This window comes from Heterodontus francisci, chromosome 37, assembly GCF_036365525.1.
Source record: "Heterodontus francisci isolate sHetFra1 chromosome 37, sHetFra1.hap1, whole genome shotgun sequence".
Lineage (NCBI taxonomy): Eukaryota > Metazoa > Chordata > Chondrichthyes > Heterodontiformes > Heterodontidae > Heterodontus > Heterodontus francisci.
The window spans coordinates 3,810,001-3,834,883 of NC_090407.1; the positions used below are offsets into that span (position 1 = coordinate 3,810,001).

Below are 24,883 nucleotides of genomic sequence, written 5' to 3' on the forward strand. Positions count from 1 at the left end.
TATTAAGCAGATACATCTAGTTCCATTTCATTATAAAAACAACCACATTCATAGAGTCATAGAGAGATACAGCACCGAACCAGGCCCTTCGGCCCAACGAGTCTGCGCCGACCATCAACCACCCATTTATACTAATCCTACATTAATCCTATTTTCCCTCTCACATTCAACCTTCTCTCAATTCTGCTACCACCTACCTATACTAGGGGCAATTTTTACAATGGCCACATTACCTATCAACCCGCAAGTCTTTGGCTTCAGTAGAAATTTCCAACAACACGAGCAGAAACATGAGGTTTTCACGACTGTGGCTTATCCAAGGCATTTGACAAGTTGATTGTATGGATATCAGCATTCCTGTGCCTAGCATCAATGCAATGGCTTTAACTCAATGTTATTGGGCATGCTAGCATAGTGGTTATGTTAGGGGACTAGTGATTCAGAGGGTAGACTAATGATCTGGAGACATGTTTTCAAATCCCACACTGACAACAGGGGAATTTAAGTTCAGTTAAGTAAATAATAGAGTATCATAGGAGGGGAGGTGGTGGCATAGTGATAATTTCACTGGACTGTAATCCAGAAAACCAAGCTAATGATCTGGTGAACATGGGATTGTATTCCACCACAGCAGATGATAAAATTTGAACTCCAATTAATAAATCTGGAATTAAAAAGTTAATCTAATGGTGACCATGAAACCATTGTCGATTGTTGTAAAAACCCATATGGTTCACTAATGTCCTTTTAGGGAAGGAAATCTGCTGTCCTTACCTGGTCTGGTCTACATGTGACTCCAGATCCACAGCAATGTGGTTGACTCTTAAATGTCCTCTGAAATGGCCTGGCAAGCCACTCAGTTCAAAGGCAATTAGGGATGGGCAAGAAATGCTGGCCTACCCAGTGACACCCACATCCCACAAACGAATTTTTAAAAAAGGAGAAACTTTGTTGATCCCTGTGTCATTAAAAATCTTTCTGTTATATTGAACTCTTGGAAATATAGCTGGTTTATCTGTGACGTTAGAGACAGTGGTGTTCTCAAGGGTCAGCACTAGGACTACTGCTTTTTGATATCGATATTATATGTGTATATATATATATATATATATATATATAATATAATCTATGAATGACTTGGATATGGGACTACAGAGAAAAATTTCAAAATTTGCCAATGATGCCAGACTTGGAGGTATGGCAAACAGTGAGGATAATACCAATTGAATGCAACAGAATGTAGATAGGCTAGCAGAATGGGCAGACAAGTGGCACATGGAATTTAATACAGAGAAATCTAAGGTGATGCATTTTAGCTGGGATAGGTAAAGGCAATATATAGTTAATGACACTAGTAAAGAGTGTGCAAGGACAGAAGGACCTGGGGGTTCATGTGCATTGATCTTTGAAGGTGGCAGGACATATTGAAAGAGTAGTTAGCAAAGCATATGGGATCTTGGGCTTCATAAAAAGAGGCATAGAGTACAATAGCAGGGAAGTTAACTTTCAAAATAAGGGGTCTCCCATTTAACACGGAGATGAGAAGGAATTTCTACTCTGAGGGTCGTTAATCTTTGGAATTCTCTACCCCAGAGAGCAGCGGAGGCTGGGTCATTGAATATATTCAAGGCTGAGGTAGACAGATTTTTGATCTACAAGGGAGTCAAGGGTTATGGGGGGCCAGCTGGAAAGTGGAATTAAGGCCACAATCAGATTAGCTGTGATCTAATTGAATGGTGCAGCAGGCTCGAGGGGCCGAATGGCCTACTCCTGCCCCTATTTCTTATGTTCTTATGTTGTGTTGAACATTTATAAAGCTCTGGTTAGGCCACAACCTGAATATTGTGCGTTCTGGACACCACACTTCAGAAAGGATGTGAAGATCCTTGAGAGGGTGCAGAGGAGATGTAGCAGAATGGTTCCAGGGACGAGGGATTTTAGCTACAAGGCCTAGGTTGGAGAAATTGAGGTTGTCCTCCTTGGACCAAAGGAGGTTGAGGGGAGATCTGATAGAGCTATACAAGATTATTACAGGTTTAGATAAAGTGGACAAAGAAAAGCTGTTCCCATTAGCTGATGGTACAAGGACTAGGGGACACAGATTTAAGGTTTTTGTCAAGATATGGGGGTTGGGGGGGTTTGGCCGTGTGAGGAAGAACTTTTTAACGCAGCGAGTGATAATCACCTGGAACTCTCTGCCTATGAGGGTGATGGAGGCAGAGATAATCAATAATTTCAAAAGGAAATTGGAAAGGCACATGAAGGAAATAAACTTGCAGGGATATGGGGTTAGAGCAGGGGAGTGGACTGACTGGATTGCTCTCCAGAGAGCTGGCATGAACTGTCTCTCAGTAACATTTTAACTGCTCTCATCCAAAAACAAAGTGAAAATGCTACAAAAAAAACTTACAACAAAAATAGTAAATATCTAACATGGTTTTGTGCAGGGAAGGTCATGTCTTACCAACTTAATAGAATTCTTTGAGGAAGTGACAAAGTTGATTGATGAGGGAAGGGCTGTAGATGTCATATACATGGACTTCAGTAAGGCGTTTGATAAGGTTCCCCATGGTAGGCTGGTGGAGAAAGTGAAGGCGCATGGGGTCCAAGGTGTACTAGCTAGATGGATAAAGAACTGGCTGGGCAACAGGAGACAGAGAGTAGCAGTGGAAGGGAGTTTCTCAAAATGGAGACGTGTGACCAGTGGTGTTCCACAGGGATCCGTGCTGGGACCACTGTTGTTTGTGATATACATAAATGATTTGGAGGAAAGTATAGGTGGTCTGATTAGCAAGTTTGCAGACGACACTAAGATTGGTGGAGTAGCAGATAGTGAAGGGGACTGTCAGAGAATACAGCAGAATATAGATAGACTGGAGAGTTGGGCAGAGAAATGGCAGGTGGAGTTCAATCAGGGCAAATGCGAGGTGATGCATTTTGGAAGATCCAATTCAAGAGTGAACTATACAGTAAATGGAAAAGTCCTGGGGAAAATTGATGTACAGAGAGATTTGGGTGTTCAGGTCCATTGTTCCCTGAAGGTGGCAACGCAGGTCAGTAGAGTGGTCAAGAAGGCATACGGCATGCTTTCCTTCATCGGACGGGGTATTGAGTACAAGAGTTGGCAGGTCATGTTACAGTTGTATAGGACTTTGGTTCGGCCACATTTGGAATACTGTGTGCAGTTCTGGTCGCCACATTACCAAAAGGATGTGGATGCTTTGGAGAGGGTGCAGAGGAGGTTCACCAGGATGTTGCCTGGTATGGAGGGCGCTAGCTATGAAGAGAGGTTGAGTAGATTAGGATTATTTTCATTAGAAAGATGGAGGTTGAGGGGGGACCTGATTGAGGTGTACAAAATCATGAGAGGTATAGACAGGGTGGATAGCAAGAAGCTTTTTCCCAGAGTGGGGGATTCAATTACAAGGGGACACGAGTTCAAAGTGAAAGGGGTAAAGTTTAGGGGGGATATGCGTGGAAAGTTCTTTACGCAGAGGGTGGTGGGTGCATGGAACGCATTACCAGCGGAGGTGGTAGACGCGGGCACGATAGCGTCTTTTAAGATGTATCTAGACAGATACATGAATGGGCAGGAAGTAAAGAGATACAGACCCTTAGAAAATAGGCGACAGGTTTAGATAGAGGATTTGGATCGGCGTCAGCTTGGAGGGCCGAAGGGCCTGTTCCTTTGCTGTAATTTTCTTTGTTCTTTGTTCTAACCAAAAAAAATCTGTTAAATAATCTGTGCCACTTTAACAGTTGCTTTCTGCCCGTCATTTACCTTTAATGTTTCGTGTGAATTGATAGCAACAATGCAAAGTAGTACTTGATAATGTCAAAAGCCCCTCATTTCCACGCTTATCCAGCAGAAACTGGGTGATTATGGAATGCACTGTTTCTCAGTCCCTGGAATCATACATACGTCCCTAAATCTCTCTGCCAGTCCACAGACCAGAAATTTAGCCCGATAAATATACTGTTGCTGAGTCGGCATTGTGTATGTGTTTTTCTGAATGGGTGCTAATGCTGCCTCTGCGGGGGTGTGGTACAGCCCTATCAGCTAAATCTCATTCTTGTGCTTTCATTACAGAAAGCCAGTAATTTTCCTGGTACTTTTCCCTTCCTGTAGCTTGTCGTATGGCCACATGCTTTGTTTTATACATAGGCACTGAAGCAGTTGTGTTGTGAGTCCATAAATTATTTAGATTGTATATAAGAAAGAAAGACTTGCATTTATATAGCACCTTTCACTACCTCGGGATGGCCCAGAGCACCTTACAGGCAGTGAGGTATTTTTGAAGTTTAGTCACTTTTGTAATGTAGGAATCACACATCCATCATCGAACAACTTTCTTGCAAACCTACAAATTTAAACACTGGGAGAAAACTGTAGTGTTCCCATCCCTATAGGAATTCATGCATTTTACAGGGTTTTAACCTTAAATTCCAGGTGCAGAATAAAACAGTTCTTCAGGACTCCAACTGAATTTGCCTTCAGGAATGCATTTATTCTCATAGTGGAAGTCAGGAATGTTACTAGAGCCAAAGCAGGCGATCCCAGCCTCTTTACTGTCTATAACTGGACTAAGCCTTTAATGGGGTAAATTGGCAGGGGAAGATGGAGATGCAAGAAAGGATTTGGTAATTGGGAAGTCAAAGCATAAAGAAAAAGTATCAAAAATAGAAATGCAGAATAAACTTCCAGCAAACATTTAACCCGGGCTCCAGGGATTTGGAGACTGAGGGAAAGCAAAGATAAAGAATATTGAAAAGAAAGATGTTCTGACAGCAGCTTGACCATCCATAGAGGAAGCAAAAACTGCCCTTATGATCTCTGTGGCAAGGAGATGTACTGCAGATATCCTTAGAGCTGCTGCATGCTCCCTGGTGGACTGCAGTGCTGTTAAGTACCCCTCCAATATACTGAGGATGCTGCTGGTGGACTCTCCTCACAGGCAGCCATCTACAGCTCAGTTGGGGACCAGCGTGCTGAGTGGGATTTGGTATACTGGCCTCCATAAGGGCAAATGTAGCTTCATAGGAGGTTCCAGGCATCAACCTTGTGCAAAATAGGTGCCTTCCCATTGTTTCTGCTTGCTGCAAACCCTGGAGGTTATTCTGGGATCGCAACCTATGGATTTTCAATGCCAGAATGTGCTGACACATCTGCAACACAGTCCCTTTCTGACAGTGTAGCAAAAGCCTATGAAGAAGATAATGCAGCTGAAAATCCACAGCCCTTCCACCTCACTCCCAGTGTCTATCAAACCCAAACAGGGCCCCAGCACCAGGAGGAACAAGGCTATGGGTGGGATCTTCAGGCTGGCATTCCTTCCCACTGGCCTGGAGGAAAAGCAGCAAGCTGCTATGCTAAGAGGGGTGACAATGACCTACCAGCTGGTGGAAGTAAAGCCCCCACCATGAGCAGCCACTGGAAGTATGGACCTTCCCTGAGATGCACCCCCAGAGGCACCGATGTCGGGCAACATGGGGTCACCCCTCCTCCCCTCTCCCCACCACCCTTAGGTTCCCCATTCTCTAGCAGAGTCAGTGTGAAGGTCACTTGGAGGTACAGCGTGACTCTTACGCTGGGTTGTCAGGCCTACAGATTTTCAGCCCCTATATGTTAACTTTTTGATAGGCTGCTGAGAACCTTCTGTGAACTCTGTGCAGTATACAGTTATAATGCCTTACCTTTCACGCAGTGGATTCACCTTGCCCTCCTGTATCGTACTTTTCCATTGTTGACTTACACTGTATGTCACATCGAAACATTCTGTGGCGAGCTTTAATTACATCCACTTAAGCATGTTTGTGGCTTAATAAGTCTATAAAAATTGCTGATACAGATTTTTCATAAATAGTCATGAGTTTAATGGACACTGCAGTACTTTTCCCCCAAGTGAGGGAATAGTACTTGGAAAATAACTGGGTTCAATTAAGACCCAGCACAACAGATATATTTATGATGGTAATGGCCTACGCCTGCTCCTATTTCTTATGTTTGTATGTAATTTCATTTGCTCAGCACCAGAGTTTAACACGACCCAGCCCAGAGCACTTTACCCTGGTTTAATGTGACAGTAACCCTTTACGAAATGGCGAGCATCTTTTTAACAGATTATTTTTTTAAATGACCAATTCTGTAGTTACTTTATCTGTAATCTTTAGCAAGCATATAATAATATCTTCTGGAGGTGAGGTAGCTAATATTGCTTGGCAGCCAGTTTGTTATTTGTAACACATTGTTATTCAGCAAGTGATTCCTAAACAGAACGTCACTCGATATGTTAAGGTTCCTGTGCTAACAACCTAAACTAGGTCACTTGGAATATTTTTTTTAATTGATTTGTGGGATGTATCACTGGCAAGACCAGTATTTATTGCCCACCCCTAACTGCCCTTGTGGTACAAGTGAGTGGCTTGCTAGGCCATTTAAGAGGAAAGTTAAGAGTCAACCACATTGCTGTGGGTCTGGAGTCACATGTAGGCCAGACCAGGTAAGGACAGCAGATTTCCTTCCCCAAAGGACATTAGTGAACCAGATGGGTTTTTACAACAATCCAGTAGTTTCATGGTCACAATCACTGAGACTAGCTTTTTATTTCAGGTTTATCTAATAAACTGAATTGAAATTCCTCAGCTGCTGTGGTGGGATTTGAATTCACATCTCTGGATTACTAGTCCAACAACATAACCACCCTGCTACTGTAAAAAAAACAGAAAATGCTGGAAATACTCTGGGTCTGGCAGCATCTGTGGCGAGAGAAACCGAGTTAATGCTTCAGGTCAATGACCTCTCAACAGAGCCCTGCTACTCTGCTATTGTACCTGCTATGTGCAGCTTCTTCCCCTGGGCTTGTGTGAATTATCCTCATTACCTGGCTGAGGAGTGGGAAGATTGGTGCACATGTCCCTGTAATAATATTTAGCCACACTCCATTACCTTTGAGTTGCCGTCTTGGAGTTGAAGCAAAGTGGGAGTGTGAACTGAGTGTCTGTTCAGAAAGCCCTGTCAGAACAAAGCAATCGATACCGGAGGAATGGGTGTATCCTCTTGCTACCAGATCTTGGCTGGGAACATGGCGACTGAAATGTCCGCTTACTGCTGCAATAAGAGCATAACATTCACCAGCACCATGCATGTGAATTAACAGCAAAGTAATCCGGAAAGGTAGGTAGAAAAGAAAATCAGTTAAACAAAAAAAAATAGAATCACAAACCCAATTATATGTTGTGGCTAAACCAGAAACTTACCAACTCATTTACTCACTGTTGTGAGTAACCTTTGTTTTGTGCCCAAGTATTAAGAATCAATAAGAAGAGGAATAACTGAAACAACAGTTTAATTTATATAGCACCCTTAACGTAGACAAATGTCCCAATTTTATCTCCAACCTTTAACAGTCCTTCCCTCCGACTCAAACGTTGGCTGGAGGTAGAATCATTGTGTGTTTTAGAAATTCTGGTATCTACAACATCAAGTGATGGTTTCACAACTTGGAAGTATGAGTTTTGGTCCAATCGCATCTCGCCTTTTCAGGAAGAACATTGACATTTCTGGCTTGGTGAACTAAGAACGTGAGGAAATCTGCTAGGGATTCCCTCTCCGTCACTGATAACTGGAAATATTCACAGGCTGGACCATCCCACCCTCCTAACTGAGAGAATCGTATGAAGAGGGAAGAGAAAAATGTCGACAAATTAGGAATTACATTAATTCCCTTTAACTTAAAATATACAGTGAGGTCTACCTAGATAAGGTACACTTGCACGCACATGTACATACATATGGCTTTGAAAATCCTAATGACCATTTGTTCATTTATATGTTATGTTCTGTGTATGAACCTCCTTATTTACAAACTCCATAGCCAGGGATTTGCATTTTAGTGACATTCCAGTGTGAGCTCAGTGATGGGCTTTGAACCTGTCCCATAGCTTCCTTCCTGATTACAGTCAATTTTTGGGGCTCAGACTAATTGAACATTTTACAGTGTCTCCCACCCCCATCAAGGACCCCATCTTGAAAGGGTGATTAAAGTGACTGCAGTACAACTTAGTGCCTGCCACAGTGTAGGCCCTGCAGGGCTGCTCACAGTTTTTCTTTATAAATTCCTTCTGTGAGCAAAGCAGCCTTTAAATTTTCAATTCTCCTATTCGGCCCCTTAACAACCCTGGATGGCAGGAGGACACTGGCTTTCCCAGCAACCCCCAGTTTTGCTGCAGTACAAATGATGGTGAATACATCACATTTGTCACTATTTTAAATCTGCTCACCCATATTAGAGCAGAGGTGTTCAATGTCCCCCATTAACTGTGCGCAAATATTCCTGAAATGATGGAGGTTGGCTGAGATCAGTAGAACATCTTCTTGCCTGGCTTTCTGCCCCCAGTGTCTGGTGAGCCAGCATTACCTCAGCAGAAAGCCTCACCTCATGGCCCTGATATTGGCGGGGATGGGGGCGGGGTACAGAGAGCATGGCAGTGTGGGGAAAGTCCAACAAAGCCGGGGACACAGAGGTCCTGCTGAATTTGTTCATAGTTTCCCGTCCAGCAGTCTGCCAGATAGACAGTTTGGTCAGCTGCTAGATAGGGAAACCAGCGACCGCAGATGGCAGCCAGGGAATCTTGAGCATGGTCCACGAGAGGTGGGGCTGGGAGGTGAAGGAGTGCGAGAGGAGGTTGGCCATCACAGGAGGGAGACAGCAAGAAGTTGGGGCTTGGGAGGAGAGAGGAATCAAGGCAGGCTGATCATTGATCATGGCAGGGGGAGAGAGAGGTTGCAAGTGGCAGAGGGGAGGCTGAAGACTTCTTTGAAGTGTGGTGGGGCTGGAGGGCCACTGCTGCTCCTGGCCCACAAGGAGTGCTGTAAAAGGTACTTAACTTTTCTAAACCAGCAGCTCCCACCTCCCTCTCACTGGAGAACCCCTGCGACAACTATTAAATTTAAATAAGGCTCCCAATTGCACTGTGTGAGCCCACTTCAAATATATCAATGAAGTGTCTCACCTCTCAAGGGCAGGACACCTTTGCCGCTGTACAAATGGCAATTGGCACATACATGGAGAGTTGGGATTGCATTCCCTGTTCTCAGAGGTTTGATAGGGTAGATACTGAGAGGCTCTTTTCCCCTAACGTATTTGCTGATGATACAAAGATAGGTAGGAAAGCAAGACACAAAAAGTCTGCAAAGTGATATAGATAGGTTACATGAGTGGAGAAAAAAATTGGCAAATGGAGTATAATGTGGGAAATCCTGAGGTTGTCCACTTTGGTAGGAAAAATAGAAAAGCAGACTATTATTTAAATGGAGAGAGATTGCAAAATGCCGTGGTACAGAGAAATCTGGGTGGCCTCATACATGAATCACAAAAAGTCAGCATGCAGGTACAGCATGTAATTAGGAAGGCAAATGGAATGTCGGAATTTATTGCGAGGAGGATGGACTATAAAAGTAGGGAAGTCTTGCTATAATTGTACAGGGCATTGGTGAGACCCCACCTAGAGTACTGTGTACAGTTTTGGTCTCCTTATTTAACGAGGGATGTACTTGCATTGGAAGCCGTTCAGAGAAGGTTCACTAGGCTGATTCCTGGGATGAAAGTGTTATCTTATGAGGAAAGGTTGGGCCTATACTCATTGGAGTTTAGAAGAATGAGAGGTGATCTTATTGAAACATATAAGATTCCGAGGGGGCTTGACAAAGTAGATGCTGAGAGGATGTTTCGCCTCGTGGGGGAATCTAGAACTAGGGGGGCACAGTTTCAGAATGAGGGGTCTCCCATTTAAGACGGAGATGAGGAGGAATTTCTTCTCTCAGAGAGTCATTAATCTTTGGAATTGTCTTCAGAGAGCAGTGGAGGCTGGGTCATTAAATATATTCAAGGCTGAATTAGACAGATTTTTGATCTACAAGTGAGTCAAAGGTTATGGGGGGCAGAGAGGGAAGTGGAGTTGAGACCACAATCAGATCAGCCATGATCTTATTGAATGGTGGAGCAGGCTCGAGGGGCTGAATGGCCTACTCCTGCTTCTATTTCTTATGTTTATTAATTTTTAACCCCCTCTCCCACCTACACTGACCCCCTCTCGCCCATTGTGGGTGGGGTTAATATCAAGGCCACGCATTTAAATTTGCCTCCCTTCACAATAGCCTTTACCTGACTAAGAATCCACAAGGGTATTTAGGCTTAAAACATCATGTTTGATAAATGCAAACAACAAAAAATAGGACAATTCAGGAAACTATGAGGCAGGAGTAGCTCCAGGAAAATATATTTGCTTTTACACTTAATTTTCTCTTCTTATTTGTTCCAGCAGCTTTAAGAGTAATTAACATACACCGGGTAACTCTTTTACACTTTAGACGTAGGTCCAAGACTTCATGGTTCTGCTGTGTAACCTGGAGACCAGAATTACAAATACATGAAGTTGATTCCTTGCATTTACTGCTAAATTAATGGAAAATATACAATTTCCCAAACTGGAATCATGACAGTCCAGGTTACATACCAGGAGTGGGCTGGTGAAAAATATACCCAAGTGGTATTTAACATGTGAGTGTGAATAGTAGTTTAGGATTTGTGCTGGTTAAAGAATGGTCTAAACATTTGGCTTACACTCTGCTGATTTCACAGCTGCTAGATATTAAACTGGGTGCCAAAGGGTGAGTCGCTGGGAGCCTATTCTGTGAATTGTTTTGAAGTACAGCACATAGCTGCTTAATCAGTTTTGGAGACTATTCATATTGGTTTATCACCTACTGGTGCGTTCAAGAGCTGGAGCAGTACTGTTGCACTAATTTAGTGTTCTAACATTTTTCAGTAAACTCAGTCTAAAGTGCGTGTTATTTATTGATATTGTTTTCAGAATTGATTTAATCTTATTCATATATTAATTAATAAACGTGCCTTCAGCCCATGTGACCCTGAATATCTGAATCACAGGGACCAACAACTGACTCAAAAAATGTTTTTAATTAAAAATCTATCAGCCGTGAAATGTGTTCTAAAATTAATCAGAGTGGACTATTTTTATTTCCAAAGTTTCCACAGGAGAGTGGACAGGCTAACAGACACTGTGCGGCAGTGGACAGGCTAACAGACACTGTGCAACATGGTGAAAGGCTGCATGTGGATGCAGCATGTGCTATTTTAAACCTGCTTCCCTGCTGCCTCTGGCCCAGTTCCAAGTGACTGTTCAGCTGCTCTTTCTGGCAGACAGTGAATCAGAAAAGCTGGGCACAGCACAGTCCTTGCCACCTTGTGGACAAAAATAGAGGAGAATACATTCCCTGGCCACACATACAAAGGATATCCATTTGCAATTGATTATATAGAAATATGACACACAAGATTAAATAATCATGCAGGCAGAAAGCATGAAAAGTTAAGGAAGGAATATAAATAGCCTTTAAAATCTTAATTTCTTTTTGCAACTTTTCAGAGTGACTTATTTGCACCACTTACATTTGGAGGCAGGTTCCATCTTCATCAGTCCATGGTTCCACTGTACGATCCAGAGGCAACATATGGAGATAATAGAGACAATATAAAATAAAGGATACAATTCTAAAGTGGGTGCAGGAGCAGAGGGGCCCTAATGTGTGCATAAATTGTTGGAAGGTGGCAGGACAGGTTGAGAAAATGGTTGATAAAGTAAATGGGATCCTGGGCTTTATAAATAGAGGCATAGAGTACAAGAACAAGGAAGTTATGATAAAACTTTATAAATCACTAGTTTGGTCTCAACTGGAGTATTGTGTCTAATTCTGGGCAGCACACTTTAGGAAGGCTGTGAAGGCATTGGGGAGGGTGTAGGAAAAAAAATCATGAGTGATTCCAAAGATAAGGGACTTCAGTTACATGGAGAAGCTGAGGTGGTTCTCCTTAGAGAAGAAAAGATTGAGAAGAAATTTGATCGAGGTGTTCAAAATCATGAGGAATCGGGACAGAGTAGATAGGGAAAAACCGTTCCCATTGGCAGAAGGATTGAGAACTAGAGGACACAGATTTAAGGTGATTGGCAAAAGAGCCAACAGGAAAAACATGTTTACGCAGTGAGTGTTTAGGATCTGGAATGCACTGCCTGAGAGTGTGGTGGAGGCAGATTCAATTGTGGCTTTCAAAAGAGAATTGGATAATTATCTGAAGAGAAAAAATTACTGGGCTACAGGGAAGGGGGGGGGGGGGGGGGGTGGTGGGACCAGCTGAGTTCCTCTTGCAGTGAGCTGACAGAAACTTGATGGGCCAAAAGGCCTTTTTCTATGTTGCAAGCAAATTATGATTCTATGGAGACTCTGGAAGAAGTTTTATCTCTTGGCCACAGTGTAAATGGATGATAATGAATTCACCATTTGTTGTTCCTTTCTCTGGATCTTCCTTCCCATTACTCAGGAGTGGTGGAGAATGGGCAACTAATCTGAAATCAAGCATTTCACACTCTCAGCAAATAACCCGAGAGCATATACGTGCAGCTGGTTCCTTGAGTCTACCCTGCTGGATCAGATAGTCTTAATCTGACAGCTCTACCCTGTTGTTGGTTCCCTGCAGTGGCCACTTAATATACTTGGGACTGTCAGCAACAGCAGGAGAGCTATGTGTCTGCAGCTGGCTGCATACCTGTGATGCAAAAGTGCTTTTAAAGTTTGGCAGGTTGTTTTCAAGGTGAGAGTGCCACAAAGTGATGGTATCTGGGTTGCTTTCCGTGTCACCTGAGGCCTGGAAAGAATGAGCAGGATAATTGACTTTAACAAGTGGTTGTTGAAAAGGTTTAGACTGAACGTAGTACATTTTACAGGAAACGCTCAGGTTAAAAAAGAAACTACACAGGAGGCATCCTCTGCATATTCACGTATAGATAGACGAGCATTCCAGCAGGTTGTGGAAGTGAATTCAATAAATTAGATAATTTGTGGGCTGGTAAAAGAAATGAAAGAAAGAAATTGCATTTCTATAGCGCCCTGTCACAATCTCAGGACATCCCAAAGTGCATTATAGCCAATGAAGTACTTTTAGAAGGAAACACGACAGCCAATTTGCACACAGCAAGCTCCCATAAACAGCAATGTGATAATGACCAGATAGCCTGTAAAATGAATTGCATTGGAAATGGGCAATAAATGGGGCTTTTCTGTGTCACTCTTATACAAATGTTGCATTTTACAGTAGTCAGCTGTTTCCGTATCTACTGAACACACTTGTGCAAAATCAAACTCCTGCCCTTCCCACATGGGGTCTGGCACACTATCAGTTACACTATCAGTTACAGGCCCTTTCAAGTTATTTGAAGGCCTTCCTGTTGTTAAATGTTCTGTTATACCAATAATTGGTGAAAGTCACCAAAGAACAGTAACTGATTTCTTATTGACAGACAGATCTTGAAATAAATTAGTACTATGGAGAAAGAAAATACCAGCTTTAAGAAAATAAAGAACCCAAGTATATTTTACTTTACTGCACTTTCTGTGCTTGATTGGTGTTCACCTTTGCAGTGAACACATTCAGATTCTTAAATAGCAGAGGATCTGCTGGTGAAGTTAAGGAGACAAAGAGGGTGAATTGGTTCCTATCTGTTTTCAGGCATGAACACTGTGGCCTGTACACTGCATGCAACAGAGGAGGCCAGTCTGAGGACCACCTGAAATTGTCTTCTTAACATATTGGACAAGCTTCCAGCACAATATTGAACCTCCAGAGGCAGTTCGCAACTCTGGTCCCCTTCAGTCTGGGGCTGTCTGTCTCACCGACAGTTGTCCCAAGATAATTTTTTTTTTATTTCCAAAATATACTTTATTCATAAAAATCTGTAAAAAATACATTACAAAACAGTTCCAAACAGCACCAAGTCAAAAAATACAAACAGTGCAAAGGAGATCAGTTTCCTTCAATACAGGAGTGAGTTACCTCACAACGCTTCCATTTCATTTTTCATGCCATATACATTTTACAGCAAACAAAAATTTTCCTGATACAGTTCGAGGGGTGGATCCAGCCCCTCCGTTCAGCTTGGTGGGGGGACCTTACACAGTGGTCTTTCCCCATTGAGCCTTTGCCACGGCTGCCCCAAGCTTTAGTGCGTCCCTCAGCACGTAGTCCTGGACCTTGGAATGTGCCAGTCTGTAACATTCGGTCGTGGACAACTCTTTGAGCTGGAAGACCAGCAAGTTTCAGGCAGACCAAAGGGCTTCTTTCACCGAATTGATAGTCCTCCAGCAGCAGTTGATGTTTATCTTGGTGTGCATCCCTGGTAACAGCCCGTAGAGCACAGACTCCTGAGGAGAGTGGGAGGAGGGGCCAGGACTAGTGATAAGGAACTGGGAGAAGCACTCTTGGATTCACATTAAGGTAAGTATGTTCTTTAAACTTTCCAGTGACAGCCTCCAGTGGTCCCTTTAGGGATGTTGCTTAGGGCACATGCAGGCTACTTAATCCTGAGCACAGAGACACAACGCCTGTTCCACTCAAGGCAAACAAATTTCCAGGAGGATTCCTAAAGCCGTGTTAGCATATTCTAAAGGCTTACCTCTGTCTCCAGCATCCTCTGACAGTGCCTGAACCAATATGGCATCAGGATGTCTTTCCACTACTCTTCAGGCACAGGAAGTTTGTCCCCTAAATTGGACCATGTGGGCCTGTTTTTCACCTACAAAATGGGCACAACAAGTTCCAATTACACCCCCAATGTCTGTCAGTCAAGATAATGAATGTTAGAACTACAACTGGCCTTCGTGTTTCCAGGCTAGGGAGGGGATGCTCTGATTTTAAAATTCTCATCCTGGTTTTCAAATCCCTCCTTGGCCTCACCCCTTCCTAGCTCCTCCAACCCCACAACCCTCCAGGATTTCTGCACTTCTCTAATTCTGGTCTCTTGAGCATCCCTGATTTCCATTGCTCTACCCTTGGCGGCTGTGCCTTCAGCTGTCTGGGTCCCAAGCTCTGGAATTCCCTCCCTAAACCTCTCTACCTCTCTTTCCTCCATTAAGGGGTTCCTTAAAATTTATCTCATTGACCAAGCTTTTGATCATCTGCCCTAATATTTCCTTATGTGGCTCAGTGTCAAATTTTGTTTGATAATGCTCCTGTGAAGCACCTTGGAATGATATGCTACAGTAAAGACGCTATATAAATACAGCTTGCATTTCCGCCTACCCTTGTATCATCAGCAAACTTAAATACATTGCTCTCTGTCTCTTCGTCTAAGACATTAATATGGATTGTAAATAGCTGAGGCCCCAGCACTGATCCTTGCGGCACCCCACTAGTCACAGCCTGTCAACTTGTGAATGCTCTCATTTATGCCCACTCTCTGCTTCATGTCCGTTAACCAATTTTCTATCCATGCTAATATATTACCCCCAACTCCATGAGCCCTTCTCTTGCCGATTAACCTTTTATGTGGCAGCTTATCAAATGCCTTTTTGAAATCCACGTATACTACATCTACTTGTTCCCCTTTATCTACCCTGCTAGTTACATCCTCAAAAAACTAATAAATTTGTCAAACACCATTTTCCTTTTGTAAAATCATATTGACTTTGCCTGATCATACTATGATTTTTTTTTAAGTGCATTGTTAAGGCTTCCAACACTTTCCCGATGATTGATGTCAGACTAACTGGCCTGTAGTTCCCTGTTCTCTCTCCCTCCTTTCTTGAATAGTAGTGTTGCATATGCTAACTTCCAATCTGCTGGGACCATTCCAGAATCCAGAGAATTGTGGGAAATCGTAGCCAGTGCATCCACTATCTCTGCAGTTATCTCTTTTAGAACCCGATCTCTTTTTGCAACCTCAGGCAGCACCAGACAGTCACATTGAATGTTATCACATGACAAGCAAAGGTCTATTTGATGGTTGCTGACCACTGCTCAATTTAACGAATGGTGTAGTTAATGCACAGCATCATTTAGCAAAATGTTGATACATGAAAGCTTTTTTTTTTAGATGTGAATGTTTCAATAAGCCTTCAGTGACAATCAGCCAGAGTTTACATCTGCTCAATTAAGACAATTTGCCAAAGAAATTAATTTTATTAAAAAGCTTCAAATCCCAATTACTCATAGTTGAAAAGATTTGTGAAAAAATTATTTTCTAAGTAACTGTTGCCCGCTGGGAGGCTCCGCACCATGGAATCATAAGTAAGCTGCCTACAACAGTGTGACTGTCTGGTGCTGCCTGAAAGGATCCAAATTGGCAGCACAGACTCAAAGGACTGGCTTTGCATTCTTCCAGCATTGTAAACTGCTGATAAGGTATGTCTTAGAAATTAAACACAAATACATCTGATGTGGGCATGTGTTGCTGTTTTAATACAGCTGCTGGGTCAAAAGCCTGGAATTGCCAACCTAGCACCATCACCACAGAACTGCAATGGTTCAAGGAGAAAGCCCACTACCACCATCACAGGGGAAAACATTTCACCTCTATTGCCCACATCTTGAGAAAAAAATGTAAAAATATACATGGGCACAAAAAATGTATCATCCAGAAACAAGTCTATCCAAGGTCATACAAGCAAAGTACAAAACATCAGAGGAGAAAATGAAGAATGGATTCCGATTGAGGATCCAACAATTAAATCTTGACGTACTTGTATTATCTTCACCATCTGACCGATTTGAGATCAATAAGGAAGAGAATTGAAGATCAAGTCCATCAGTGAAAAAAATTTCTGAAATAAAGCACATAGATAATTATTAGTCCCAGGAGATAATGAGATTCTGTAATATAATTTAGGTATGTTGTAGTGTAAGATGGAGGTGATAAGTGAAGTTTGAGTTTCTGAATGTTATCTGCATGTGGAGTTGTTTTCAATCATATTCCATTTATTATTTGGTTATCATTTGATGCGGAATCATTACAAATCTTAAGAACGATGCAAATATAAGAATAACACAGCCCTGTTAACATTGTTTAGCTCAGCATTGGTCAGCTGGAGACATTGAACCTGTAACCTTCCTGGTTTGAATGTTTCCATCACAAAGTAGGTGGGACTTTTATTCACTGGCTTATTGGCTGGAGTGAAGAGGAAGTAAAGTTACTGTTAAATAACACAGCCTTTGCGATCAAAGTAAGGAACACTGGCCCCTCACTTAATCGTCAGGGAATGTTGCCAAACCCGAACCTACATTCTCAGAATTCCCCTTCCAAAACTCTTTTTAAAAAGCACCTCTCCTTTGTCTAAACTGCTATTTATTTAACCTTCATTAGTTTTGTTTTAATTGTGTTTTTCCTACTTTGTAGCCACCAGCAGCAGTATTTCCAGTACCTTGTGCCAAATCAACAGGAGTGAAGGTCAAAGATTAGGAACTGGCTGTATTTAAGTCATGTGGAGAGGTGCCTATTTTCACCACTGGGAGGGAATGGGGAAGTAGTGAGTTGAAAATCACACTGCAGCACTTACCATCCCATTGCTGTTGCCATTCCAGCCATTTCCCCAGCACCTAGCAGACACCTCGATAGCCATGAAAATCAATGTTTTTTTTAATTCATTTGTGGGATGCGGGTGTCGCTGGCTAGGTTCGCATTTATTGTCCATCCCTATTTGCCCTTGAACTGAGTGGCTTGCTAGACCATTGCAGAGGGCATTTAAGAGCCAACCACATTGCTGTGGGTCTGGAGTCACATGTAGGCCAGACCAGGTAAGGTCAGAGTTCCTTCCCTAAAGGAAATTAGTGAACCAATGGGTTTTTACAACAATCGACAATGGATTCATGGTGACCATTAGATGAGCTTTTAATTCCAGATTTATTAAGTGAATTCAAATTTCACCATCTGCTGCGATGGGATTTGAACCCATGTTCCCACAGTATTAGCCTGGGCTCTGGATTACTAATCCACGACATTGCCACTACACCACCACCCACCCCCAACCCGCCCCCCAACACCAGTGACCAGTCGCCTCCGCAGAGAAGCTGCAGTATTGGGTTTTCAGTGTCGGACATAAGCTTTCCATGGGGCTCTAGATTTGGCTGTCTCACCCTTTTCTTTGTGGGAACATGTTTACTCTGAACCCCTTGAATCTCCCCTATGAATGCCTCCCACTGCTCTGACATTGATTTACCTTCAAGTAGCTGTTTCCAGTCCACTTTTGCTAAATCACTCCTCAGTTTAGTAACTTAATTGCCCCAATTAAGAACTCTAACTTCTGAAGGTAGCAGGACAGGTCGATAAGGTGGTTAAGAAGGCATATGGGATCCTTTCCTTTATTAGCCGAGGTATAGAATACAAGAGCAGGGAGGTTATGCTGGAACTGTGTAACTCATTGGTTAGGCCACAACTTGAGTACTGCATGCAGTTCTGGTCACCTCATTACAGAAAGGATGCAATTACACTAGAGAGGGTACAGAGGAGATTTACGAGGATGTTGCCAGGACTGGAAAAATGCAGCTATGAGGAAAGATTGGATAGACTGGGGTTGTTCTCCTTGGAACAGAGAAGGTTGAGGAGAGATCTGATTGAAATGTACAAAAGTTTGAGGGGGCCCGGATAGAGTGGAAGTGAAGGGTCTATTCACCATAGCAGAGAGGTCAGTGACGAGGGTCATAGATTTAAAGTGATTGGTAGAAAAATTAGAGGGGAGATGAGGAAAAACTTTTTCACTGAGGGTGGTGAGGGTCAGGAACTCACTGCCTGAAAGGGTGATTGAGGTAGAGGCCCTCAACTCATTCAAAAGGAGTCTGGATATGCACCTCAAGTGCTGTAATCTGCAGGGCTACGGATCAAATGCTGGAAGGTGGAATTAGAATGCGTGGATCATTTTTCAGCCGGCACAGACACAATGGGCCAAGTTGCCTCTTTCTGTGCCTTAAACTTTCCATGATTCTATGATTGCGTCTTTAATCTAGTTTGATTAAATAACTGACAACTGAGGTTTTGGACTCAAGTATTAGGCAATTCTCTCGTCTAATTCGGGGTGCAGATCTGAATTCTGTAGGTGGACTGGAATTCATATGATTCATATTACATCAGCCAGTTGGCAGCACTCTCACTAGGAATTTGTTTACACAAAGAGAGATCAAAAAAAACTTGCAGGAGCAATCTTTCTATTAAAGACTCCTTTCATCTGATGCATAGAGACTGGTATAACTCTGCCCCTTAATATTTCCTTTTGCTGAACAGTAAATAAAGGAGTGAGAAAACAGCAGAGAATCCCAGCAGGTCAATATCCTGCAGCCAAGCAACTTGTGAAAGTGAGTCCGGAAGCACAGGATCCAGCAGATGCTGAGGGCAAACCCAACGGTAAGGTTCAAAGCTACAAATGGCCCTGGGAAGTACCAGTATTGTTGCTCAATAAACAGAACTTGGGACCATAAGACATCTCCCTGACTGCCGTTGGCTCTGAACTTACTGCTTTGTGCTTTTGCTTAGGGTGTTAACCTGAGCTGATTCTGTCTGTGTACCTGGGGATACAAGATAATGATCCTGCAGACTGACCATTTCCTGCAATAAGCTATTTTTAAAATATGTGTAATTAAGAGTTTCAGCGAGTGCTCTGATAAAGACTGGGTTTAACAACTGGAGATACCTGTTTCTGTCTATCTGTGAACCACATACCACTGCTCCAAGCAGCATAAACATCAGGTTGCTATAAAAGCTTTTGAGAGTGAAAAGGTTTGAGGAAAATTGCTTTGAGACATGATTTGATCCTGGAAAACTATTACATGTCTCCAGGTGTGCTTTGAATCACAAACTGCCAGCCTAGTTATTTCAATCCAGTTATCAATCATTTTTTGTATGTCATCCCAATTTTACACATGAGCAACCAATGGTCAGCCAGGTTCTGGAAATTTCATAATCACCAGGAAGCCTCCATCATCTTCATTTCCAGCTTTGTGATGCTTTCACTTGAGTGTTCCTCCATCAGCCAGCATGCTGTGGGCAGACTGGTGTCTCTATCTCCCCCAACATAGTGGATTGGCGTTGACTGTCTAATTAACATACAACTGTAATTATAAGAACATAAGGACTAGGAGCAGGAGTAGGCAATTCAGCCCCTCAAGCCTGCTCCGCCATTCAATACAATCATGGCTGATCCCATCTCGGCCTCAACTCCTCTTTCCTACCCCGTTCTCCATAACCCTTCAACTCATTACTAATTAAAAATCTGTCTATCTCCTCCCTAAATTTACCCAATGTCCCGGCATCCATCACACTCTGGGGTAGTGCCTTGTAGATGGTGGACAGGCTTTGGGGAGTCAGGAGGTGAGTTACTCATCACAGCATTCCTAGCCTCTGACCTGCTCTTGTAGCCACGGTATTTATATACTGCTGCTGCTGGGTCTAGTCGTTCTGGCACCATGTGTTCAGCATAGGAGTCCCATATTTTTCAAAACAGATTTTGCACAACTTTGGAGTAATTCAAATGCTAAAGGGACATTTCACACTCACAGTTGGTAAGTTGGCAAGCCTATCTTCTATTCCCAGAGAAGTGTCTATTAACACAGCACCATCTTTCCTTACCAACTAGAACCTTCATAAACTCCAACGAATCCAGAACTCTCCAGACCATATCTCCTCCAGTTTCCATCGACCCATTTTCCTCCTTGTCATAGAGTCATTACAGCGCAGGCCATTCTGCCCATCAAGTCCATGCTAGCACTCTGTAGAGCAATCAATCAGGCCCATTCCCCCACTCTATCCCCATAGCCCTGCAAGTTTATTTCCCTCAAGTGCCCATCCAATTTCCTTTTGAAATTATTCATCTTCTCCACTTCCACTTTTTCTATCAATCTTTGGTTCCATTTTATCCTGGCTAGATCCCCTCTCATCCCATTGAAGTTAGCCCTCTTCCAATTTAGAAGTTCTACTTTAGATTGTTCCTTGCTCTTCTCCATTGCTAATCTAAACCTAGTGATACAATGATCACTCTTACCCAAGTGCTCCCCCACAGACACTTGGCCCATTTGGTCCACCTCATTCCCCAACATCAGATCCAGCAATGCCTCCTTCCTAGTTTGACCAAGAACATCCTGGCAAGAAAGTTCTCCTGAACAAATTTCAGAAATTCCCCCCCCCCTCCCTTCCCTTTATTCTTAACATTATCCCAATGGGTAGATCCTTAGATTCAAGGAAGAGGCATACAAATTTGCCAGGAAAAACAACAGACCTGAGGATTGGGAGCAGTTTAGAATTCAGCAAAGGAAGACCAAGGGATTGATTAAGAAGGGGAAAATAGAGTACAACAGCAAGCATGTGGGAAACATAAAAACTGACTGTAAAAGTTTCTATAGGTATGCAAAGAGAAAAAGATTGTTGAAGACAAATGTAGGTCCCTTACAGTCAGAAACAGGGGAATTTATTATGGGGAATAAAGAAATGGCTGACCAACTAAATGCATTGTCTTCACAAAGGAGGACACAAATATCATACCAGAAATGTTGGGGAACACAGGGCTTAGTGAGAGAGAGGAACTGAAAGAAATCAGTATTAAAAGAGAAATGGTGTTGGGAAATTGATGGGATTGATGGCCGATAAATCCCCAGGCCTGATGGTATGCATCCCAGAGTACTTAAGGAAGTGGCCCTAGAAATAGTGGATGCATTGGTGGTCATCTTCCAAGATTCTATCGACTCTGGAACAGTTCCTACAGATTGGAGGGTAGTTAATGTAACCCCACTATTTAAAAAGGGAGGTAGAGAGAAAGCAGGGAATTATAGACCAGTCAGACTGATGTTGGTAGTGGGGAAAATTCTAGAGTCCATTAACAAAGATTTTATAGCACAGCACTTAGAGAACAGTGGTAGAATTGGACAGAGTCAGCATAGATTTACGAAAGGAAAATCATGCTTGACAAATCTACCAGAATTGTTCGAGGACGTAACTAGTAGAGTTGATGAGGGAGAGCCGGTGGATGTGGTTTATTTGGACTTTTAAAAGGCTTTCGACAAAGTCCCACATAAGAGATTAGCATGTAAAATTAAAGCGCATGGGATTGGGGGTAGTGTATTGCGATGGATAGAAAATTGGTTGGCAGACAGGAAACAAAGAGTAGGGATAAATGGATCTTTTTCCGAATGGCAGGCAGTGACTAGTGGGGTACCGCAGGGTGCGGTGCTAGGATCCCAGCTATTCACAATATATATTAATGATTTAGATGAGGGAACTAAATGTAATATCTCCAAATTTGCAGATGACACAAAACTGGGTGGGAGGGTGAGTTGTGAGGAGGATGCAGAGAGGCTTCAGGGTGATTTGGACAAGTTGAGTGAGTGGGATAATGCATGACAGATGCAGTATAATGTGGATAAATGTGAGGTTATCCACTTTGGTAGCAAAAACAGGAAGGCAGATTATTATCTGAATAAACTGAGAGAGGGAATATGCAGTGAGACCTGGGTGTTCTCGTACACCAGTCGCTGAAGGTAAGCATGCAGGTGCAACAGGCGGTTAAAAAAAGCAAATAGTATGTTGGCCTTCATAGCGAGAGGATTCGAGTACAGGAGCAGGGATGTCTTGCTGCAATTATACAGGGCCATGGTGAGGCCACACCTGGAATATTGTGTGCAGTTTTGGTCTCCTTATCTGAGGAAGGGTGCTGTTGCTATAGAGGGAGTGCAGGGAAGGTTTACCAGACTGATTCCTGGGATGGTGGGACTGGCATATGAGGAGAGATTGAGTCGGTTCGGATTATATTCGCTGGAGTTCAGAAGAGTGAGGGGGGAATCTCAAAGAAACCTATAAAATTCTAACAGGACTTGACAGGGTAGATGCAGGAAGGATGTTCCCGATGGTGGGGGAGTCCAGAACCAGGGGTCATACTCTCAGAATATGGGGACTTTCAGGACTGAGGAGGAGAAATTTCTTCACCCAGAGAGTGGTGAGCCTGTGGAATTCACTACCACAGAAAGCAGTTGAGGTATGTTTTCAAGAAGGAGTTAGATTTAGCTCTTGGGTCTAAAGGGATCAAAGGGTATGGGGCGAAAGCGGGAACAGGTTACTGAGTTGGATGATCAGCCATGATCATAATGAATGGCTGGCCTACTCCTGCTGCTATTTTCTATGTTTCTATAATTAAAGTTTCCCAATATCACCGCCCAATTGTTCATCCCAGCCCAATCCTGTCCTCCCTTGATGCCTGCACATGTTCATTTTCCATCAAGTATCACTGAGCTGTAATCAGGAATGAGGACATTGGCTGTTTTTCACTCTCTAGGACAAGAAGGCAAATCTGAGCTCCTCTACCTCTGCCTCAGATGAAGATGTCTAACTCAACAGAGACCAGGGACTCATCCCATACAGTGCACTTAATCCTTGAATCATTTGAGAACCCCAACAAGGAAGGCCAATATCTCAGGGTATGACAGAACCACTTTTTATTGAATAGTTTTTCCGCAACATAAAGTATTGTTCTCTTTACACATCTTGATCATGTCATCCCTGCCCAAGGTTTAATGGACTAGCATCTAGCAAACCGCAGGAATTTTTGACCTTGATTTGCAGTATTGTTTTAGGAGCTAGTTATGAAATGGATGGGCAGTCCAATCATGAGAGAGACTGGTTAAACTAAACAACATTAGAATATCACAACATCTCCCTGTAAGAATGAAATAAAAAAATTGTTGTGAATAACACCTTCTGATAATGCTACATTTCTGACAAGCCACATAGGATGTACTTGTGGCTCCTTAACTTTACATCACTCCTTTAGCAGAACCCCTGATTGCCTTATCAGTGCTGTAAAGTCAGTGAGCTGCACTCTAGCACCATTGGTATCCAACCAAAGAGATTGTTTTTGCTGGTGCCTCCAGAGTAGCAATACCCCCACACTTTGTAAAGTTTAATTAGCAACATAGAGTCATAGAGTCATAAAGCACAGAAACAGGCCCTTCGGCCCATCGTGTCTGTGCCGGCCATTAAGCACCTATTTATTCTAATCCCATTTTCCAGCACTTGGCCCGTAGCCTTGTATGCTATGGCGTTTCAAGTGCTCATCTAAATACTTCTTAAATGTTGTGAGGGTTCCTGCCTCTACCACCCCTTCAGGCAGTGTGTTCCAGATTCCAACCACCCTCTGGGTGAAAAAACTTTTCCCCAAATCCCCTCTAAACCTCCTGCCCCTTACCTTAAGTGTATGCTCCCTGGTTATTGACACCTCCGCTAAGGGGAAAAGTTTCTTCCTATCGACCCTATCTATACCCCTCATAATTTTGTATACCTCAATCAGGTACCCCCTTCTCATCAGGAGGCAGTGGATCTCATTCTTGCTGGTCATGGAGAAAGTGGAATCCTTCCCTGCCTGTCAGGGAAGCTTCAGCAGCCGGAGCATTGGGACTTGCAATGTGTAATCAACCACACATGTATCAGTTTCAATGACGTAAAATCTTCTGTGCAGCACCAAGAACCCCAGGGTATCACAGAAACCTTACATTATTCTTCTGCAATACAAAGAGAGTATTGCTGTGCTTATGTAGACCCAATCATATCATCCCTGTCCAAGGTTAATGGGCTATGGGCCATCTAGCAAACAGGAGTGATGTTGCAGTTTTGACCACATTTACAGTAGTATCAGGAAGCTGGTGTTGGAAGTATATAATGGAGAATGGTTAGCCTAAGTAGATTTATGATATCTTCCTGTAAGAATGGAACAAAGGGCTTATTGTAAATAATACCAGCACAGAGGAAACCTTACAAATGAATCTGGAGCCATTGGGCAATGCCAAGCTTTGCCATGATCAGTGAAACAAGTAAGTTATTATTTAAAGATACAGAGTCATAAACCTTTCATCCCATTTGTATGGTTGCAATTGTCCGCAGTAGACCAAATGTGACCACCAGAGCGGGGTAAAATCTATTACCGAACATCTGTATAACCTGCATTGATCAACTCGGGGAGGTGTAGCTGACAACACTTGCTGCAGCCTGGAAGGAGCAAGTTGTATAA

General features: G+C 42.9%; 1 protein-coding gene across 2 annotated transcripts in view; it reads left to right on the top strand.

The window, feature by feature from the left end:
• Positions 1-23,209, top strand: part of cfap74 (cilia and flagella associated protein 74) — a 248,984-nt gene extending 225,775 nt beyond the window's left edge. Inside the window, exon 41 of one of the 2 annotated variants that reach the window (XR_010969608.1) lies at positions 23,156-23,209. The gene's annotated coding sequence lies outside the window, so the exon portion shown is untranslated. Of the gene's footprint in view, positions 1-19,122; positions 19,136-23,155 lie in introns of those variants that run through there. The other variant, XR_010969607.1, reaches the window with a different exon arrangement.
• Positions 23,210-24,883: the final 1,674 nt, after the last annotated feature.